This window comes from Cololabis saira, unplaced genomic scaffold (assembly GCF_033807715.1).
Source record: "Cololabis saira isolate AMF1-May2022 unplaced genomic scaffold, fColSai1.1 scf082, whole genome shotgun sequence".
Classification (NCBI taxonomy): Eukaryota; Metazoa; Chordata; class Actinopteri; order Beloniformes; family Belonidae; genus Cololabis; species Cololabis saira.
The window spans coordinates 90249-110374 of NW_026906246.1; the positions used below are offsets into that span (position 1 = coordinate 90249).

Consider the following 20126-nt stretch of genomic DNA (forward strand, 5'->3'; position numbering starts at 1 on the left):
GGCGTGCACTTGTGTGGGTTGCCTTTGTCCCAAACGCCTAGATGGCCGGCTCCCTTTGCACCTCCGCCCTCTGACACGCACCTGTAGCAGGCTCACCTGAGGAAATGGTTGAAGTGGAAATGAAATAACAAAAAGGAAAGGAAAGAACTGAAGAACAAGACACAGACAGCAACATCGCAACATCAGCTTGCCCTGAGATTTCAGTGGGCAAACTCAGACTGACCTCTTGGTCACAGCTTTTTCTTTTGTACAGTCTCAAAAAAGCTCGGCCGTTAGACCGAGCCCCCAAAAATATGGTCAACTCATTGACGTTACTCTCCACGGAAGTCTTTAGTAAAAGGCGAAAGACTTGTGCGTTATGAAGAGAAATACGAGCAAGTATGGAAAAGAGCACGGGAGCGGCAGCCTAGGCACGTGAGCCGCGTCACTGTACTCCTGGTGAGCTCTACGGATCCCCGGGGCCACGCCTCTTCGGCCTGACATCGTCCTATTATCGAAGGCCTGGCCGGCCTCAGGCGCAGGACAGAGATTTGCTCCTCCCCCTTCACGACGGCCAGTCGGTGGCACCACCAGGGCCGTATTACACGTTTGTGACGTCGCCTCTTCTTTTTCTTCAAGCTGAAGCTGCAAGGAACAACACCGCCTGAGGCAAGGCTCGGCGCTCCTCAGCTGCTGAGCCACTGCGTTATTGTATTATTTTTTTACAAGAGAAAGAAAGCGAAGCGTGCACCATTCCCGGCGGCACTGCAGTACCGGGGCGATGCTTGGAGTGAACGGAGCTAGCTCCTTTTTCAACTCCCGCTGCCAAAAATCGGCTTAATATGTTGTCCTCATATAGAGGACATATCAGATATTAAACTGATAAGAACAGATACTACACTTGATCTTAGCCAAAAGGCCGAGAAGCGATAACTCCAAAGTGTTGCTTGACCGCAGCACCTTCCTGGCACGGCGTGCACTTGTGTCGGTTCCCTTTGTCCCAAACGCCTAGATGGCCGGCTCCCTTTGCAGCTCCGCCCTCTGACACGCACCTGTAGCAGGCTCACCTGAGGAAATGGTTGAAGTGGAAATGAAATAACAAAAGGGAAAGGAAAGAACTGAAGAACAAGACACAGACAGCAACATCGCAACATCAGCTTGCCCTGAGATTTCAGTGGGCAAACTCAGACTGACCTCTTGGTCACAGCTTTTTCTTTTGTACAGTCTCAAAAAAGCTCGGCCGTTAGACCGAGCCCCCAAAAATATGGTCAACTCATTGACGTTACTCTCCACGGAAGTCTTTAGTAAAAGGCGAAAGACTTGTGCGTTATGAAGAGAAACACGAGCAAGTACGGAAAAGTGCACGGGAGCGGCAGCCTAGGCACGTGAGCCGCGTCACTGTACTCCTGGTGAGCTCTACGGATCCCCGGGGCCACGCCTCTTCGGCCTGACATCGTCCTATTATCGAAGGCCTGGCCGGCCTCAGGCGCAGGACAGAGATTTGCTCCTCCCCCTTCACGACGGTCAGTCGGTGGCACCACCAGGGCCGTATTGCACGTTTGCGACGTCGCCTCTTCTTTTTCTTCAAGCTGAAGCTGCAAGGAACAACACCGCCTGAGGCAAGGCTCGGCGCTCCTCAGCTGCTGAGCCACTGCGTTATTGTATTATTTTTTTACAAGAGAAAGAAAGCGAAGCGTGCACCATTCCCGGCGGCACTGCAGTACCGGGGCGATGCTTGGAATGAACGGAGCTAGCTCCTTTTTCAACTCCCGCTGCCAAAAATCGGCTTAATATGTTGTCCTCATATAGAGGACATATCAGATATTAAACTGATAAGAACAGATACTACACTTGATCTTAGCCAAAAGGCCGAGAAGCGATAACTCCAAAGTGTTGCTTGACCGCAGCACCTTCCTGGCACGGCGTGCACTTGTGTCGGTTCCCTTTGTCCCAAACGCCTAGATGGCCGGCTCCCTTTGCAGCTCCGCCCTCTGACACGCACCTGTAGCAGGCTCACCTGAGGAAATGGTTGAAGTGGAAATGAAATAACAAAAAGGAAAGGAAAGAACTGAAGAACAAGACACAGACAGCAACATCGCAACATCAGCTTGCCCTGAGATTTCAGTGGGCAAACTCAGACTGACCTCTTGGTCACAGCTTTTTCTTTTGTACAGTCTCAAAAAAGCTCGGCCGTTAGACCGAGCCCCCAAAAATATGGTCAACTCATTGACGTTACTCTCCACGGAAGTCTTTAGTAAAAGGCGAAAGACTTGTGCGTTATGAAGAGAAACACGAGCAAGTACGGAAAAGTGCACGGGAGCGGCAGCCTAGGCACGTGAGCCGCGTCACTGTACTCCTGGTGAGCTCTACGGATCCCCGGGGCCACGCCTCTTCGGCCTGACATCGTCCTATTATCGAAGGCCTGGCCGGCCTCAGGCGCAGGACAGAGATTTGCTCCTCCCCCTTCACGACGGTCAGTCGGTGGCACCACCAGGGCCGTATTGCACGTTTGCGACGTCGCCTCTTCTTTTTCTTCAAGCTGAAGCTGCAAGGAACAACACCGCCTGAGGCAAGGCTCGGCGCTCCTCAGCTGCTGAGCCACTGCGTTATTGTATTATTTTTTTACAAGAGAAAGAAAGCGAAGCGTGCACCATTCCCGGCGGCACTGCAGTACCGGGGCGATGCTTGGAGTGAACGGAGCTAGCTCCTTTTTCAACTCCCGCTGCCAAAAATCGGCTTAATATGTTGTCCTCATATAGAGGACATATCAGATATTAAACTGATAAGAACAGATACTACACTTGATCTTAGCCAAAAGGCCGAGAAGCGATAACTCCAAAGTGTTGCTTGACCGCAGCACCTTCCTGGCACGGCGTGCACTTGTGTCGGTTCCCTTTGTCCCAAACGCCTAGATGGCCGGCTCCCTTTGCAGCTCCGCCCTCTGACACGCACCTGTAGCAGGCTCACCTGAGGAAATGGTTGAAGTGGAAATGAAATAACAAAAGGGAAAGGAAAGAACTGAAGAACAAGACACAGACAGCAACATCAGCTTGCCCTGAGATTTCAGTGGGCAAACTCAGACTGACCTCTCGGTCACAGCTTTTTCTTTTGCACAGTCTCAAAAAAGCTCGGCCGTTAGACCGAGCCCCCAAAAATATGGTCAACTCATTGACGTTACTCTCCACGGAAGTCTTTAGTAAAAGGCGAAAGACTTGTGCGTTATGAAGAGAAACACGAGCAAGTACGGAAAAGTGCACGGGAGCGGCAGCCTAGGCACGTGAGCCGCGTCACTGTACTCCTGGTGAGCTCTACGGATCCCCGGGGCCACGCCTCTTCGGCCTGACATCGTCCTATTATCGAAGGCCTGGCCGGCCTCAGGCGCAGGACAGAGATTTGCTCCTCCCCCTTCACGACGGTCAGTCGGTGGCACCACCAGGGCCGTATTGCACGTTTGCGACGTCGCCTCTTCTTTTTCTTCAAGCTGAAGCTGCAAGGAACAACACCGCCTGAGGCAAGGCTCGGCGCTCCTCAGCTGCTGAGCCACTGCGTTATTGTATTATTTTTTTACAAGAGAAAGAAAGCGAAGCGTGCACCATTCCCGGCGGCACTGCAGTACCGGGGCGATGCTTGGAGTGAACGGAGCTAGCTCCTTTTTCAACTCCCGCTGCCAAAAATCGGCTTAATATGTTGTCCTCATATAGAGGACATATCAGATATTAAACTGATAAGAACAGATACTACACTTGATCTTAGCCAAAAGGCCGAGAAGCGATAACTCCAAAGTGTTGCTTGACCGCAGCACCTTCCTGGCACGGCGTGCACTTGTGTCGGTTCCCTTTGTCCCAAACGCCTAGATGGCCGGCTCCCTTTGCAGCTCCGCCCTCTGACACGCACCTGTAGCAGGCTCACCTGAGGAAATGGTTGAAGTGGAAATGAAATAACAAAAGGGAAAGGAAAGAACTGAAGAACAAGACACAGACAGCAACATCAGCTTGCCCTGAGATTTCAGTGGGCAAACTCAGACTGACCTCTCGGTCACAGCTTTTTCTTTTGCACAGTCTCAAAAAAGCTCGGCCGTTAGACCGAGCCCCCAAAAATATGGTCAACTCATTGACGTTACTCTCCACGGAAGTCTTTAGTAAAAGGCGAAAGACTTGTGCGTTATGAAGAGAAACACGAGCAAGTACGGAAAAGTGCACGGGAGCGGCAGCCTAGGCACGTGAGCCGCGTCACTGTACTCCTGGTGAGCTCTACGGATCCCCGGGGCCACGCCTCTTCGGCCTGACATCGTCCTATTATCGAAGGCCTGGCCGGCCTCAGGCGCAGGACAGAGATTTGCTCCTCCCCCTTCACGACGGTCAGTCGGTGGCACCACCAGGGCCGTATTGCACGTTTGCGACGTCGCCTCTTCTTTTTCTTCAAGCTGAAGCTGCAAGGAACAACACCGCCTGAGGCAAGGCTCGGTGCTCCTCAGCTGCTGAGCCACTGCGTTACTTTATTATTTTTTTACAAGAGAAAGAAAGCGAAGCGTGCACCATTCCCGGCGGCACTGCAGTACCGGGGCGATGCTTGGAGTGAACGGAGCTAGCTCCTTTTTCAACTCCCGCTGCCAAAAATCGGCTTAATATGTTGTCCTCATATAGAGGACATATCAGATATTAAACTGATAAGAACAGATTTTTTTTTCTTTCGAAAAGATTTATTGACACTGGATCATTGGATCATCTCAACATAAGCTTCCAAATTTCACATTACACTTTTACAACATACATATCACCATTACATGCAACAATGAAATAAATAAGCAACCTTAAAACCTGTTTTCTAAACAATTGTAATAGGTAAAAACGATAAAATCCACATTTCCTTAGGTAAAAGGCTTATGGTCCAGTGTGAGTGACTACGTTCAATGTCCATGTTTAGTCTTTCAAGAGTGCGTTAGATAAAAACTTGTCCAATCCCTTCATTGTACAGAAGCGGGGTGAGTCCCTACCAATGATGACTCATTTCGTCGACCCAAACAGTAGCTCTCTCGGGTTCCTGTCAGTGCTCAGAGGGGATCCCCCCCTGCTGCTCCTTCCCACCAGCCTCGCCCGGAGAGCCAGGCCGCTGCTGCTTTGACCTTTCTGTGTGTGGCTCCGGCTCCTTCGTCCGAAAGGGCACAGAGGCGATACTTCCCCGCGGCTGTATCCCAGGCCCGCCGCCTGCAGCCCCGGCCAGTTGGACCGTTGCTGCAGCCATCCGGAGTACAGCCGCGGGGGGAATCTGCTTGTGCTTTCTTACCAGCAAGTTCCTGGAGGTCCACATAGCGTCTTTGATGGCGGTCAGGGCGAGCCACTGCTTGGCAAAATCCCTTCCTTTCAGGCTCGCCCTCTGGCTCACCCCATACAGCACTAGCTGTGCTGTTAGGACCTCCCTTGCTGGTAAGTACGGGAATTGCAAGGAGCCGGCCATTGCCCACTGGTCTACGGCAGCGCTGCACTCCCAGAAGAGATGCCTCACCGACTCAGGTGCACCGCAACCTTGTCGGGGGCAGGTAGAGATCGCCGACATTCCTCGGGAGTGCATGACGGACCTGACCGGGAGGATCTCATGAGCCACCATCCATGACAGGTCCCGGAGTCTGTTTGGGAGGGCGGAATGGTTCACATGGCGCCAAACTGTGGAGGGCTCGCCGAATGCGAGCCGCCGCACTGGACACACTGGCTCCCGCTCCTGCACAATCGAGATCAGACAACGGTGATTGGTTAAAATACGCAACTCCTGTGTCTCCAAATCAAAATGCTTTAAAAATGTCTGTATAAAAGAATAGGCTGGTGGTAGGTTAAAAGACACAGGTACTTTCAGATCCGTGGGTAAGATTTTCAGTCTTCTCAGATAAGAGCCCATCCAGAAACGTATCATTGCTGTCGTCTTGGGATTTCCGGATGGGCCAACAGCAGACGCGACATGCATTGTTGCATATCTGCTTCCCAAAAACAGGTAGAGGTCAGGCACTCCTTTTCCTCCTTTCTCTTTGGGTTTCACCATTATGGCTCTCCTCAGTCTCTCCCACTTTGAGCCCCACAGAAAATAAAAGATGGCTCGTTCTAGATCTAAAAGTACCCTCCTGGGTGGGATAAAAACAGAGCTGACAAGTAAAAACAAAGGTATAATCACTGCCTTGATGATTAAAACCTTTCCTTCCATGGTCAGTCCTCTAAGTCCCCAGTATCCTAGTCTCTGTCTCACTTTCCCTACTACGTCTGGCCAATTGGATGTCCCCCCCCCTTCCCTATCAAATTTGATCCCCAGTATTTTTTGGTCAGTCTGGGTAATAGTCAAGGGGAGTCCAGTTGTCTCTGTTGCTGTCCATGGTCCATAGAACTGGGTTTGGGTCTTATGTCGGTTCAATTTTGACCCAGATGCCCGTCCAAACCAGTCAGTCAAGTCCAGCGTCCTGTTGACAGATAAAAGGTCAGTACATAAAATATTCACGTCGTCCATGTATAAAATACATTTTGTCACGAGACCTCCACTCCCCGGGATTCTCAGTCCATTGATCCATTGGTCCCTTCTCAAGATCTGTGCCAGTGGTTCGATACAGGTAACAGAGGAGGGCAGATAACGGACAACCCTGACGGACACCGCAGTTAATGTTGACTGCTTTTGTCAGATGCCCGTTAACAACAAATTTGCTGGTAATACCCCGGTACAGCATTCCCACCCAAGCTACAAACCTTTCTGGGAACCCCATTTTTTGCAGTACCTGGAATAGGTACTGGTGCGAGACCCGATCAAAGGCTTTCTCAAAGTCTAAATTTAAGACTACCAGCCTGATGTTTCTGTCTCTCGCATAACAGATGGTATCTCGGATCAGTACGAGGCTGTCGGTTATCTTCCTCCCCGGGATGGCACAGGCTTGATCCGGGTGAATCACATCTTCTAAAAACAAAGACAGACGTGAGGCTAAAAGTTTACTAAAAAGTTTACAGTCAAGATTTAAAAGTGTGATAGGTCTCCAATTCTTCAAGTCAGTTTTGTCCTTGTTTTTGTGAAGAAGAGTCACTATCCCTATTCTAAAACTGTCGGGGAGTCGGTCAAGTTGCTCAAATTCCATAAAAACAGCAAGTAAATCAGGTGCTAAAATGTCCCAAAAAGTCAAGTAAAATTCAAGAGGAAGTCCATCCTGTCCTGGGGACTTCCCTCTCTTAAAGCTTGCCAGACATTTATTTAACTCTGAGACACTAAAGTCTTGAGTTAAAAGCACATTTTCCTTTACCCTGCTTTTAATGGAATTTAAAACTTCCGTCATGGTGTCTATGTGGATATTTTTTTCTTGGTAGAGGTGTGTGTAAAAGTTTTCAACAACCTCTTTTATGTCTTCTGTGTTTCCACTTGTGCATCCATTTTCCTTTTTTAGTTTTAAAATAGTCCCCCCCTTATTTATAATTTTCCTAAAAAAGTACCTTGTGCACTTTTCCCCTTCCTCAATTTCCCGTTCCTTACTTCTTAAAATGATGCCCTTACTTTTAATTTCTGCTAAAACTGACATCTCTGCTTTTATTTGTTTAATCTCCTCAGTAAAAACTATGCCGTGTTGGTTCAGTTTAAAATAACGCTGTAATCGTTTCTGCAGTCCCATCATGCGTCTATTTTCCTTATTCTTTTTTTTCTTTCCTGCCTGTCTAAAAAAAGTCTGGGTCCTTCCCTTCACCATTTCCCACCAGTGTGCACGTGTATCGTAAAAGTCTTGAAGGGTCTGCCACTCGCGGTACTGCTCCCTATACTGACTAACCAAATCTTCTTGTTCTAAAAGGGAGCAGTTGAGCTTCCACAGACCTCTTCCTGATGTCACACCCGGGGAGAGTGGTAGGGTGCAGGATAGCATCAAGTGATCAGAAAAGAAAACAGGGGTCAATCTAGCATCGGTCGGTGGGCAATCCCGTGTAAAAATATAATCAATGCGAGAGGCTCTGGTGCCATCACCACTGAACCAGGTGAAGCCCTCCTCTCTGGGATGCATGGTTTTAAAACAGTCCTGAAGTTTAAAATCCTTGCATATGCCCTGTAATAAAACCGATGTTTTATCCACTTTAAAATCTTCCCCTGCGCCTTTTCTGTCTCTCCTATTTAAAATGCAATTAAAATCTCCTCCCACCACTAAAGGTGTTCTACCCAACATGTGGGACTGCAAGTCCTCTAAAATATCATACCGGTCATTTCTTTCGTTAAAACCATAAATATTTAAGAGTTTAAAATCTTGTCCCATAAAAGTCAGTTGTGCTAAAATTGCCCGACCGTCTCTCACCACAGTGCTGCCCTTCACCAGAACATGAGGGTTTTTGATTAAAATGGCCACTCCATCATTCTTATTCTGATTGGATCCACTCCATATTGATGCCCGTGGCCACATCTCCTCCCACTGCTTGTATTGTTTTAAAAACGGTAGGCCACATTCCTGTAATAAAAACACATCCGACTCAAAAGCATTAAGAAAGGACAAGACATTCTGGGCTCTAACTCTCGACTTCACACTTCTAACATTAATAGTTGAGAAGGTGAGTGTCATGAGTATGGTTAAAAGGAGAAAAAACATCAGGTATGAAAGTTTAAAAAGGCTAAAAGCGTGATTTAAAACATTAAATAAGATAAAATGAGGAATCGTTATCCAATTTCATGTGAATTGAGCTCCGCTTTCACTTCTATGGGTGAGAAGTGAAGGGGTCGAGCTCGATTCCCCGCTCGGACTCTGGGCGTTGGCCTCTGCTGTAAGGTACAGTTAAGCTTTGTGTCCCTAGGGGTTGATTGCAGAGCTAATGTTAAAAAAGAGACCTCATTTGGGGAATTGGGGGGGAAAACTCTGGGTTCCTCCACAGAAGAATTGTCTGAGGATATCCCAGCTTTTCCCCTCTTCTCTGAAACAATTGGCGAATCAGAGGACAATTCTGATGCAGGCCTCTTGGTTTGCTGGGCCCCGGGGAGGGGGGCATCATCGCTATCATCCTGTGGTTGGACTTCTCCACATTCTGAACTAGCTCCGCCCTCTGCCTGCATCACCTCATCTTCCTCGGAACTCTCCATTGGTGTGAGTGTTGCAGGCCCCTCCCCTGCTCCCGCCTCACCTGATCCCTCTCCTCCAATCACAGGATTTGGCGGGAGATTTGAATTTTCCTGCCCAGCTTCTTCAATTAGCTCAATTACCGGTTCCTCTCGTCCATTTTGTTTGTCCTTTTCTGTGTCCTTTCCCTTCGCAGCCTTCAGTTTGTTGGCAAAAGATTTTGGGCAATCTCTGAAGAGGTGGTTTGTCTCCCCACAAAGATTGCACTTTCTGCCATTGGTGCACTCCTCAAAGGTGTGCCCAATTTCTCTGCATTTCCCACATACTACCTGCTTACACGCTTCTGCAAGATGCCCATGCTCGCCACACTTGCGGCAAAGCTTGGGCTGACCCTGGTAATAAATATAGCCCCTGTTGTTCCCCAGAACTATCACTGATGGCAGATGTTTCAGGCCTTGAAAGCCCTGGGGGTCTTGCCATTGTTGGATGGGGACCCTCCAGGCACAGTTCCAAATGCCATCCTCATCTCTCACTTTGATAGCCTGGCTTTTAACAGTGCAATATCTCCCCAGCCATAAACAAATGTCATCTGCATTGACAGTTTCATTGAACATTCTGACAATAGCCGTTTTCAAGGTATTGTCAGTCAGTTTCTCAACTTCAAATGCATCAAACTGGGGTTTCACATTTTCAAAGCGTGTCCAAAACTCTTTTAGTAGCATGGCAGTACGGAAACTAAGGTCAAAGCCTTTGTTAAAGGGTAGGGTCAAAATGCAATTTAACTGCTCCGGGGTAAAACCCAAGGCTTTCTGGACAAGTCTCCTGGAGAAGTCTAACCTCGACATCTCCAGGAGCTTTCCATCCACAACCTTAAGGTTGAATCGGACACTGTGGTGCCTCCGCATGCCGGCATGGCTAGCCGACATGGTGGAGGCACCACCTGTGAAAAGGCTCAAACGAACTAAAACCTTTAAAAAGAATAAAAGCCCTAAAACAATAGACAATAAAATATACAATAAGTGAATGGAACAAACACTTACCTTTCACCACGACAGTGATTTCCTGGCTGTGAAGATCTAGCAACTATAATCAGTTGAAGCACTTCACATAAGGAACAAAGAAACAGTCTCCCCAATGATAGTAGAAACCAATGCCACAACAGGCAAGGATTCCCACTAACGGCAGGAGGCGATCGCAGTCTTAGCCAAAAGGCCGAGAAGCGATAACTCCAAAGTGTTGCTTGACCGCAGCACCTTCCTGGCACGGCGTGCACTTGTGTCGGTTCCCTTTGTCCCAAACGCCTAGATGGCCGGCTCCCTTTGCAGCTCCGCCCTCTGACACGCACCTGTAGCAGGCTCACCTGAGGAAATGGTTGAAGTGGAAATGAAATAACAAAAAGGAAAGGAAAGAACTGAAGAACAAGACACAGACAGCAACATCAGCTTGCCCTGAGATTTCAGTGGGCAAACTCAGACTGACCTCTTGGTCACAGCTTTTTCTTTTGTACAGTCTCAAAAAAGCTCGGCCGTTAGACCGAGCCCCCAAAAATATGGTCAACTCATTGACGTTACTCTCCACGGAAGTCTTTAGTAAAAGGCGAAAGACTTGTGCGTTATGAAGAGAAACACGAGCAAGTATGGAAAAGAGCACGGGAGCGGCAGCCTAGGCACGTGAGCCGCGTCACTGTACTCCTGGTGAGCTCTACGGATCCCCGGGGCCACGCCTCTTCGGCCTGACATCGTCCTATTATCGAAGGCCTGGCCGGCCTCAGGCGCAGGACAGAGATTTGCTCCTCCCCCTTCACGACGGCCAGTCGGTGGCACCACCAGGGCCGTATTACACGTTTGTGACGTCGCCTCTTCTTTTTCTTCAAGCTGAAGCTGCAAGGAACAACACCGCCTGAGGCAAGGCTCGGCGCTCCTCAGCTGCTGAGCCACTGCGTTATTGTATTATTTTTTTACAAGAGAAAGAAAGCGAAGCGTGCACCATTCCCGGCGGCACTGCAGTACCGGGGCGATGCTTGGAGTGAACGGAGCTAGCTCCTTTTTCAACTCCCGCTGCCAAAAATCGGCTTAATATGTTGTCCTCATATAGAGGACATATCAGATATTAAACTGATAAGAACAGATTTTTCTTTCGAAAAGATTTATTGATACTGGATCATTGGATCATCACAACATAAGCTTCCAATATTAACATTACAATTTTACAACTTACATATCACTATTACATGCAACAATTTAATAAATTAGTGACCTTAAAACCTGTTTTTCAAACAATTGTAAATGGTAAAAAGGATAAAATCAACATTTCCTTGTGTAAAAGGCTTATGTTCCAGTGTGAGTGACTGCGTTCAATGTCCATGTTCAGTAAAAAGGAGTGCATTAAATAAAATGTGTCCAATTCCCTCGTTGTACAGAAGCGGGGTGAGTCCCTACCAAGGATGACTCATTCCGCCGCCCCAAACAGTAGCTCTCTCGGGTTCCTGTCCCAGTGCTCAGAGGGGATCCCCCCCTGCTGCTCCTTCCCACCAGCCTCGCCCGGAGAGCCAGGCCGTTGCTGCTTTGACCTTTCTGTGTGTTGCTCCGGCTCCTTCGTCCGAATGGGCACAGAGGCGATGCTTCTTTGTGGCTGTATCCTAGGCCTACCGCCTGCAGCACCGGCCAGTTGGACCATTGCTGCGGCCATCTGGAGTACAGCCACGGGGGAATCTGCTTGTGCTTTCTTACCAGCAAGTTCCTGGAGGTCCACATAGCGTCTTTGCTGGCGGTCAGGGCGAGCCACTGTTTGGCAAAGTATTTTCCTTTCAGGTTAACCCTCTGGCTCACCCCATACAGCACTAGCTGTGCTGTTAGGACCTCCCTTGCTGGTAAGTACGGGAATTACAAGGAGCCGGCCATTGCCCACTGGTCTACGGCAGCGCTGCACTCCCAGAACAGGTGCCTCACCGACTCAGGTGCGCTACAACCTTGTCGGGGGCAGTTGGAGATCGCCGACATTCCTCGGGAGTGCATAACGACCTGACCGGGAGGATCTCATGAGCCATCATCGATGACAGGTCCCGGAGTCTGTTTGGGAGGGTGGAACAGTCCACATTGCGCCAAACTATGGAGGGCTCACCAAATGTGAGCCGCCGCACTGGACACACTGGTTTCCGCTCCTGCACAAACGAGGTCAGACAGCGGTGGTTAGATAAAATATGTAACACTCTGGGCTCTAACTGTCGATTTCCATTTCTAAACTTGATTGTTAAAATGAGTGTCATAAGTGTAGTTTAAAAAAAAACAAAGCAACAGGTATGAAGTTTTAAAAGACTAAAACTGTCATTTAACACATTATAAAAAAACGTAAGAGGAATCGTTATCCAATTTCATGTGAATTGAGCTCCTCCTTCACTTCTATGGGTGAGAAGTGCAGGGGTCGAGCTCGATTCCCCACTCGGACTCTGGGCGTTGGCCTCTGCTGTAAGGTACAGTTAAGTTTTGTGTCCCTAGGGGTTGATTGCAGAGCTAATGTTAAAAAGGAGACCTCATTTGGGGAATTGGGGGGGAAAACTCTGGGCTCCTCCACAAATGAATTGTCTGAGGATATCCCAGCTTTTCCCCTCTTCTCTGAAACAATTGGCGAATCAGAGGACAATTCTGATGCAGGCCTCTTGGTTTGCTGGGCCCCGGGGAGGGAGGCATCATCGCTATCATCCTGTGGTTGGACTTCTCCACATTCTGAACTAGCTCCGCCCTCTGCCTGCATCACATCATCTTCCTCGGAACTCTCCATTGGTGTGAGTGTTGCAGGCCCCTCCCCTGCTCCCGCCTCACCTGATCCCTCTCCTCCAATCACAGGATTTGGCGGGAGATTTGAATTTTCCTGCCCAGCTTCTTCAATTAGCTCAATTACCGGTTCCTCTCGTCCGTTTTGTTTGTCCTTTTCTGCGTCCTTTCCCTTCGCAGCTTTCAGTTTGTTGGCAAAAGATTTTGGGCAATCTCTGAAGAGGTGGTTTGTCTCCCCACAAAGATTGCACTTTCTGCCATTGGTGCACTCCTCAAAGGTGTGCCCAATTTCTCTGCATTTCCCACATACTACCTGCTTACACGCTTCTGCAAGATGCCCATGCTCGCCACACTTGCGGCAAAGCTTGGGCTGACCCTGATAGTGAATATAGCCCCTGTTGTTACCCAGAACTATCACTGATGGCAGATGTTTCAGGCCTTGAAAGCCCTGGGGGTCTTGCCATTGTTGGATGGGGACCCTCCAGGCACAGTTCCAAATGCCATCTTCATCTCTCACTTTGATAGCCTGGCTTTTAACAGTGCAATATCTCCCCAACCATAAACAAATGTCATCTGCATTGACAGTTTCATTGAACATTCTGACAATAACCGTTTTCAAGGTATTGTCAGTCAGTTTCTCAACTTCAAATGCATCAAACTGGGGTTTCACATTTTCAAAGCGTGTCCAAAACTCTTTTAGTAGCATGGCAGTACGGAAACTAAGGTCAAAGCCTTTGTTAAAGGGTAGGGTCAAAATGCAATTTAACTGTTCCGGGCTAAAACCCAAGGCTTTCTGGACAAGTCTCCTGGAGAAGTCTAACCTCGACATCTCCAGGAGCTTTCCATCCACAACCTTAAGGTTGAATCGGACACTGTGGTGCCTCCGCATGCCGGCATGGCTAGCCGACATGGTGGAGGCACCACCTGTGAAAAGGCTCAAACGAACTAAAACTGTTAAAAGGAATAAAAGCCCTAAAACAAATAGACAATAAAATATGCAATAAGTGAAGGAAGAAAAACTTACCTTACATCACGACAATGATTTCCTGGCTGTGAAGATCTAGCAACTATACTCAGTTGAAGCACTTCACATAAGGAAAAAAAAAGAGAATAGTCTCCCCAAAGAAAGAAGGAACCAATGCCACAACAGGCAAGGATTCCCACTAACAGCAGGAGGCGATCGCAGTCTTAGCCAAAAGGCCGAGAAGCGATAACTCCAAAGTGTTGCTCGACCGCAGCACCTTCCTGGCACGGCGTGCACTTGTGTGGGTTGCCTTTGTCCCAAACGCCTAGATGGCCGGCTCCCTTTGCACCTCCGCCCTCTGACACGCACCTGTAGCAGGCTCACCTGAGGAAATGGTTGAAGTGGAAATGAAATAACAAAAAGGAAAGGAAAGAACTGAAGAACAAGACACAGACAGCAACATCGCAACATCAGCTTGCCCTGAGATTTCAGTGGGCAAACTCAGACTGACCTCTTGGTCACAGCTTTTTCTTTTGTACAGTCTCAAAAAAGCTCGGCCGTTAGACCGAGCCCCCAAAAATATGGTCAACTCATTGACGTTACTCTCCACGGAAGTCTTTAGTAAAAGGCGAAAGACTTGTGCGTTATGAAGAGAAACACGAGCAAGTATGGAAAAGAGCACGGGAGCGGCAGCCTAGGCACGTGAGCCGCGTCACTGTACTCCTGGTGAGCTCTACGGATCCCCGGGGCCACGCCTCTTCGGCCTGACATCGTCCTATTATCGAAGGCCTGGCCGGCCTCAGGCGCAGGACAGAGATTTGCTCCTCCCCCTTCACGACGGCCAGTCGGTGGCACCACCAGGGCCGTATTACACGTTTGTGACGTCGCCTCTTCTTTTTCTTCAAGCTGAAGCTGCAAGGAACAACACCGCCTGAGGCAAGGCTCGGCGCTCCTCAGCTGCTGAGCCACTGCGTTATTGTATTATTTTTTTACAAGAGAAAGAAAGCGAAGCGTGCACCATTCCCGGCGGCACTGCAGTACCGGGGCGATGCTTGGAGTGAACGGAGCTAGCTCCTTTTTCAACTCCCGCTGCCAAAAATCGGCTTAATATGTTGTCCTCATATAGAGGACATATCAGATATTAAACTGATAAGAACAGATTTTTTTCTTTCGAAAAGATTTATTGACACTGGATCATTGGATCATCTCAACATAAGCTTCCAAATTTCACATTACACTTTTACAACATACATATCACCATTACATGCAACAATGAAATAAATAAGCAACCTTAAAACCTGTTTTCTAAACAATTGTAATAGGTAAAAACGATAAAATCCACATTTCCTTAGGTAAAAGGCTTATGGTCCAGTGTGAGTGACTACGTTCAATGTCCATGTTTAGTCTTTCAAGAGTGCGTTAGATAAAAACTTGTCCAATCCCTTCATTGTACAGAAGCGGGGTGAGTCCCTACCAATGATGACTCATTTCGTCGACCCAAACAGTAGCTCTCTCGGGTTCCTGTCAGTGCTCAGAGGGGATCCCCCCCTGCTGCTCCTTCCCACCAGCCTCGCCCGGAGAGCCAGGCCGCTGCTGCTTTGACCTTTCTGTGTGTGGCTCCGGCTCCTTCGTCCGAAAGGGCACAGAGGCGAGACTTCCCCGCGGCTGTATCCCAGGCCCGCCGCCTGCAGCCCCGGCCAGTTGGACCGTTGCTGCAGCCATCCGGAGTACAGCCGCGGGGGGAATCTGCTTGTGCTTTCTTACCAGCAAGTTCCTGGAGGTCCACATAGCGTCTTTGATGGCGGTCAGGGCGAGCCACTGCTTGGCAAAATCCCTTCCTTTCAGGCTCGCCCTCTGGCTCACCCCATACAGCACTAGCTGTGCTGTTAGGACCTCCCTTGCTGGTAAGTACGGGAATTGCAAGGAGCCGGCCATTGCCCACTGGTCTACGGCAGCGCTGCACTCCCAGAAGAGATGCCTCACCGACTCAGGTGCACCGCAACCTTGTCGGGGGCAGGTAGAGATCGCCGACATTCCTCGGGAGTGCATGACGGACCTGACCGGGAGGATCTCATGAGCCACCATCCATGACAGGTCCCGGAGTCTGTTTGGGAGGGCGGAATGGTTCACATGGCGCCAAACTGTGGAGGGCTCGCCGAATGCGAGCCGCCGCACTGGACACACTGGCTCCCGCTCCTGCACAATCGAGATCAGACAACGGTGATTGGTTAAAATACGCAACTCCTGTGTCTCCAAATCAAAATGCTTTAAAAAGGTCTGTATAAAAGAATAGGCTGGTGGTAGGTTAAAAGACACAGGTACTTTCAGATCCGTGGGTAAGATTTTCAGTCTTCTCAGATAAGAGCCCATCCAGAAACGTATCATTGCTGTCGTCTTGGGATTTCCGGATGGGCCAACAGCAGACGCGACATGCATTGTTGCATATCTGCTTCCCAAAAACAGGTAGAGGTCAGGCACTCCTTTTCCTCCTTTGTCTTTGGGTTTCACCATTATGGCTCTCCTCAGTCTCTCCCACTTTGAGCCCCACAGAAAATAAAAGATGGCTCGTTCTAGATCTAAAAGTACCCTCCTGGGTGGGATAAAAACAGAGCTGACAAGTAAAAACAAAGGTATAATCACTGCCTTGATGATTAAAACCTTTCCTTCCATGGTCAGTCCTCTAAGTCCCCAGTATCCTAGTCTCTGTCTCACTTTCCCTACTACGTCCGGCCAATTGGATGTCCCCCCCCCTTCCCTATCAAATTTGATCCCCAGTATTTTTTGGTCAGTCTGGGTAATAGTCAAGGGGAGTCCAGTTGTCTCTGTTGCTGTCCATGGTCCATAGAACTGGGTTTGGGTCTTATGTCGGTTCAATTTTGACCCAGATGCCCGTCCAAACCAGTCAGTCAAGTCCAGCGTCCTGTTGACAGATAAAAGGTCAGTACATAAAATATTCACGTCGTCCATGTATAAAATACATTTTGTCACGAGACCTCCACTCCCCGGGATTCTCAGTCCATTGATCCATTGGTCCCTTCTCAAGATCTGTGCCAGTGGTTCGATACAGGTAACATAGAGGAGGGCAGATAACGGACAACCCTGACGGACACCGCAGTTAATGTTGACTGCTTTTGTCAGATGCCCGTTAACAACAAATTTGCTGGTAATACCCCGGTACAGCATTCCCACCCAAGCTACAAACCTTTCTGGGAACCCCATTTTTTGCAGTACCTGGAATAGGTACTGGTGCGAGACCCGATCAAAGGCTTTCTCAAAGTCTAAATTTAAGACTACCAGCCTGATGTTTCTGTCTCTCGCATAACAGATGGTATCTCGGATCAGTACGAGGCTGTCGGTTATCTTCCTCCCCGGGATGGCACAGGCTTGATCCGGGTGAATCACATCTTTTAAAAACAAAGACAGACGTGAGGCTAAAAGTTTACTAAAAAGTTTACAGTCAAGATTTAAAAGTGTGATAGGTCTCCAATTCTTCAAGTCAGTTTTGTCCTTGTTTTTGTGAAGAAGAGTCACTATCCCTATTCTAAAACTGTCGGGGAGTCGGTCAAGTTGCTCAAATTCCATAAAAACAGCAAGTAAATCAGGTGCTAAAATGTCCCAAAAAGTCAAGTAAAATTCAAGAGGAAGTCCATCCTGTCCTGGGGACTTCCCTCTCTTAAAGCTTGCCAGACATTTATTTAACTCTGAGACACTAAAGTCTTGAGTTAAAAGCACATTTTCCTTTACCCTGCTTTTAATGGAATTTAAAACTTCCGTCATGGTGTCTATGTGGATATTTTTTTCTTGGTAGAGGTGTGTGTAAAAGTTTTCAACAACCTCTTTTATGTCTTCTGTGTTTCCACTTGTGCATCCATTTTCCTTTTTTAGTTTTAAAATAGTCCCCCCCTTATTTATAATTTTCCTAAAAAAGTACCTTGTGCACTTTTCCCCTTCCTCAATTTCCCGTTCCTTACTTCTTAAAATGATGCCCTTACTTTTAATTTCTGCTAAAACTGACATCTCTGCTTTTATTTGTTTAATCTCCTCAGTAAAAACTATGCCGTGTTGGTTCAGTTTAAAATAACGCTGTAATCGTTTCTGCAGTCCCATCATGCGTCTATTTTCCTTATTCTTTTTTTTCTTTCCTGCCTGTCTAAAAAAAGTCTGGGTCCTTCCCTTCACCATTTCCCACCAGTGTGCACGTGTATCGTAAAAGTCTTGAAGGGTCTGCCACTCGCGGTACTGCTCCCTATACTGACTAACCAAATCTTCTTGTTCTAAAAGGGAGCAGTTGAGCTTCCACAGACCTCTTCCTGATGTCACACCCGGGGAGAGTGGTAGGGTGCAGGATAGCATCAAGTGATCAGAAAAGAAAACAGGGGTCAATCTAGCATCGGTCGGTGGGCAATCCCGTGTAAAAATATAATCAATGCGAGAGGCTCTGGTGCCATCACCACTGAACCAGGTGAAGCCCTCCTCTCTGGGATGCATGGTTTTAAAACAGTCCTGAAGTTTAAAATCCTTGCATATGCCCTGTAATAAAACCGATGTTTTATCCACTTTTAAATCTTCCCCTGCGCCTTTTCTGTCTCTCCTATTTAAAATGCAATTAAAATCTCCTCCCACCACTAAAGGTGTTCTACCCAACATGTGGGACTGCAAGTCCTCTAAAATATCATACCGGTCATTTCTTTCGTTAAAACCATAAATATTTAAGAGTTTAAAATCTTGTCCCATAAAAGTCAGTTGTGCTAAAATTGCCCGACCGTCTCTCACCACAGTGCTGCCCTTCACCAGAACATGAGGGTTTTTGATTAAAATGGCCACTCCATCATTCTTATTCTGATTGGATCCACTCCATATTGATGCCCGTGGCCACATCTCCTCCCACTGCTTGTATTGTTTTAAAAACGGTAGGCCACATTCCTGTAATAAAAACACATCCGACTCAAAAGCATTAAGAAAGGACAAGACGTTCTGGGCTCTAACTCTCGACTTCACACTTCTAACATTAATAGTTGAGAAGGTGAGTGTCATGAGTATGGTTAAAAGGAGAAAAAACATCAGGTATGAAAGTTTAAAAAGGCTAAAAGCGTGATTTAAAACATTAAATAAGATAAAATGAGGAATCGTTATCCAATTTCATGTGAATTGAGCTCCGCTTTCACTTCTATGGGTGAGAAGTGAAGGGGTCGAGCTCGATTCCCCGCTCGGACTCTGGGCGTTGGCCTCTGCTGTAAGGTACAGTTAAGCTTTGTGTCCCTAGGGGTTGATTGCAGAGCTAATGTTAAAAAAGAGACCTCATTTGGGGAATTGGGGGGGAAAACTCTGGGTTCCTCCACAGAAGAATTGTCTGAGGATATCCCAGCTTTTCCCCTCTTCTCTGAAACAATTGGCGAATCAGAGGACAATTCTGATGCAGGCCTCTTGGTTTGCTGGGCCCCGGGGAGGGGGGCATCATCACTATCATCCTGTGGTTGGACTTCTCCACATTCTGAACTAGCTCCGCCCTCTGCCTGCATCACCTCATCTTCCTCGGAACTCTCCATTGGTGTGAGTGTTGCAGGCCCCTCCCCTGCTCCCGTCTCACCTGATCCCTCTCCTCCAATCACAGGATTTGGCGGGAGATTTGAATTTTCCTGCCCAGCTTCTTCAATTAGCTCAATTACCGGTTCCTCTCGTCCATTTTGTTTGTCCTTTTCTGTGTCCTTTCCCTTCGCAGCCTTCAGTTTGTTGGCAAAAGATTTTGGGCAATCTCTGAAGAGGTGGTTTGTCTCCCCACAAAGATTGCACTTTCTGCCATTGGTGCACTCCTCAAAGGTGTGCCCAATTTCTCTGCATTTCCCACATACTACCTGCTTACACGCTTCTGCAAGATGCCCATGCTCGCCACACTTGCGGCAAAGCTTGGGCTGACCCTGGTAATAAATATAGCCCCTGTTGTTCCCCAGAACTATCACTGATGGCAGATGTTTCAGGCCTTGAAAGCCCTGGGGGTCTTGCCATTGTTGGATGGGGACCCTCCAGGCACAGTTCCAAATGCCATCCTCATCTCTCACTTTGATAGCCTGGCTTTTAACAGTGCAATATCTCCCCAGCCATAAACAAATGTCATCTGCATTGACAGTTTCATTGAACATTCTGACAATAACCGTTTTCAAGGTATTGTCAGTCAGTTTCTCAACTTCAAATGCATCAAACTGGGGTTTCACATTTTCAAAGCGTGTCCAAAACTCTTTTAGTAGCATGGCAGTACGGAAACTAAGGTCAAAGCCTTTGTTAAAGGGTAGGGTCAAAATGCAATTTAACTGCTCCGGGGTAAAACCCAAGGCTTTCTGGACAAGTCTCCTGGAGAAGTCTAACCTCGACATCTCCA

General features: G+C 48.1%; 11 non-coding genes and 3 pseudogenes across 11 annotated transcripts; all 14 read right to left on the reverse strand.

Annotated features, from left to right (window-relative positions):
- Positions 1–262: 262 nt before the first annotated feature.
- On the reverse strand, positions 263–378 carry LOC133437464 (U5 spliceosomal RNA). Its single transcript, XR_009780906.1, has one exon. It is a non-coding gene; the product is annotated as a U5 spliceosomal RNA (small nuclear RNA).
- Positions 379–719: 341 nt separating this feature from the next.
- Positions 720–910, reverse strand: LOC133437253 (U2 spliceosomal RNA). The gene has a single exon (XR_009780716.1). It is a non-coding gene; the product is annotated as a U2 spliceosomal RNA (small nuclear RNA).
- A 302-nt stretch (positions 911–1212) lies between these two features.
- LOC133437411 (U5 spliceosomal RNA) lies at positions 1213–1328 on the reverse strand. The gene has a single exon (XR_009780854.1). It is a non-coding gene; the product is annotated as a U5 spliceosomal RNA (small nuclear RNA).
- Positions 1329–1669: 341 nt separating this feature from the next.
- LOC133437300 (U2 spliceosomal RNA) lies at positions 1670–1860 on the reverse strand. Its single transcript, XR_009780761.1, has one exon. It is a non-coding gene; the product is annotated as a U2 spliceosomal RNA (small nuclear RNA).
- A 302-nt stretch (positions 1861–2162) lies between these two features.
- LOC133437412 (U5 spliceosomal RNA) lies at positions 2163–2278 on the reverse strand. The gene has a single exon (XR_009780855.1). It is a non-coding gene; the product is annotated as a U5 spliceosomal RNA (small nuclear RNA).
- A 341-nt stretch (positions 2279–2619) lies between these two features.
- On the reverse strand, positions 2620–2810 carry LOC133437254 (U2 spliceosomal RNA). The gene has a single exon (XR_009780717.1). It is a non-coding gene; the product is annotated as a U2 spliceosomal RNA (small nuclear RNA).
- Positions 2811–3104: 294 nt separating this feature from the next.
- Positions 3105–3220, reverse strand: LOC133437413 (U5 spliceosomal RNA). The gene has a single exon (XR_009780856.1). It is a non-coding gene; the product is annotated as a U5 spliceosomal RNA (small nuclear RNA).
- Positions 3221–3561: 341 nt separating this feature from the next.
- LOC133437255 (U2 spliceosomal RNA) lies at positions 3562–3752 on the reverse strand. Its single transcript, XR_009780718.1, has one exon. It is a non-coding gene; the product is annotated as a U2 spliceosomal RNA (small nuclear RNA).
- Positions 3753–4046: 294 nt separating this feature from the next.
- Positions 4047–4162, reverse strand: LOC133437414 (U5 spliceosomal RNA). The gene has a single exon (XR_009780857.1). It is a non-coding gene; the product is annotated as a U5 spliceosomal RNA (small nuclear RNA).
- A 341-nt stretch (positions 4163–4503) lies between these two features.
- On the reverse strand, positions 4504–4680 carry LOC133437313 (U2 spliceosomal RNA; annotated as a pseudogene).
- Positions 4681–10537: 5857 nt separating this feature from the next.
- LOC133437416 (U5 spliceosomal RNA) lies at positions 10538–10653 on the reverse strand. The gene has a single exon (XR_009780859.1). It is a non-coding gene; the product is annotated as a U5 spliceosomal RNA (small nuclear RNA).
- A 341-nt stretch (positions 10654–10994) lies between these two features.
- On the reverse strand, positions 10995–11173 carry LOC133437307 (U2 spliceosomal RNA; annotated as a pseudogene).
- Positions 11174–14303: 3130 nt separating this feature from the next.
- On the reverse strand, positions 14304–14419 carry LOC133437417 (U5 spliceosomal RNA). Its single transcript, XR_009780860.1, has one exon. It is a non-coding gene; the product is annotated as a U5 spliceosomal RNA (small nuclear RNA).
- A 341-nt stretch (positions 14420–14760) lies between these two features.
- On the reverse strand, positions 14761–14935 carry LOC133437315 (U2 spliceosomal RNA; annotated as a pseudogene).
- Between the last annotated feature and the right edge of the window lie 5191 nt (positions 14936–20126).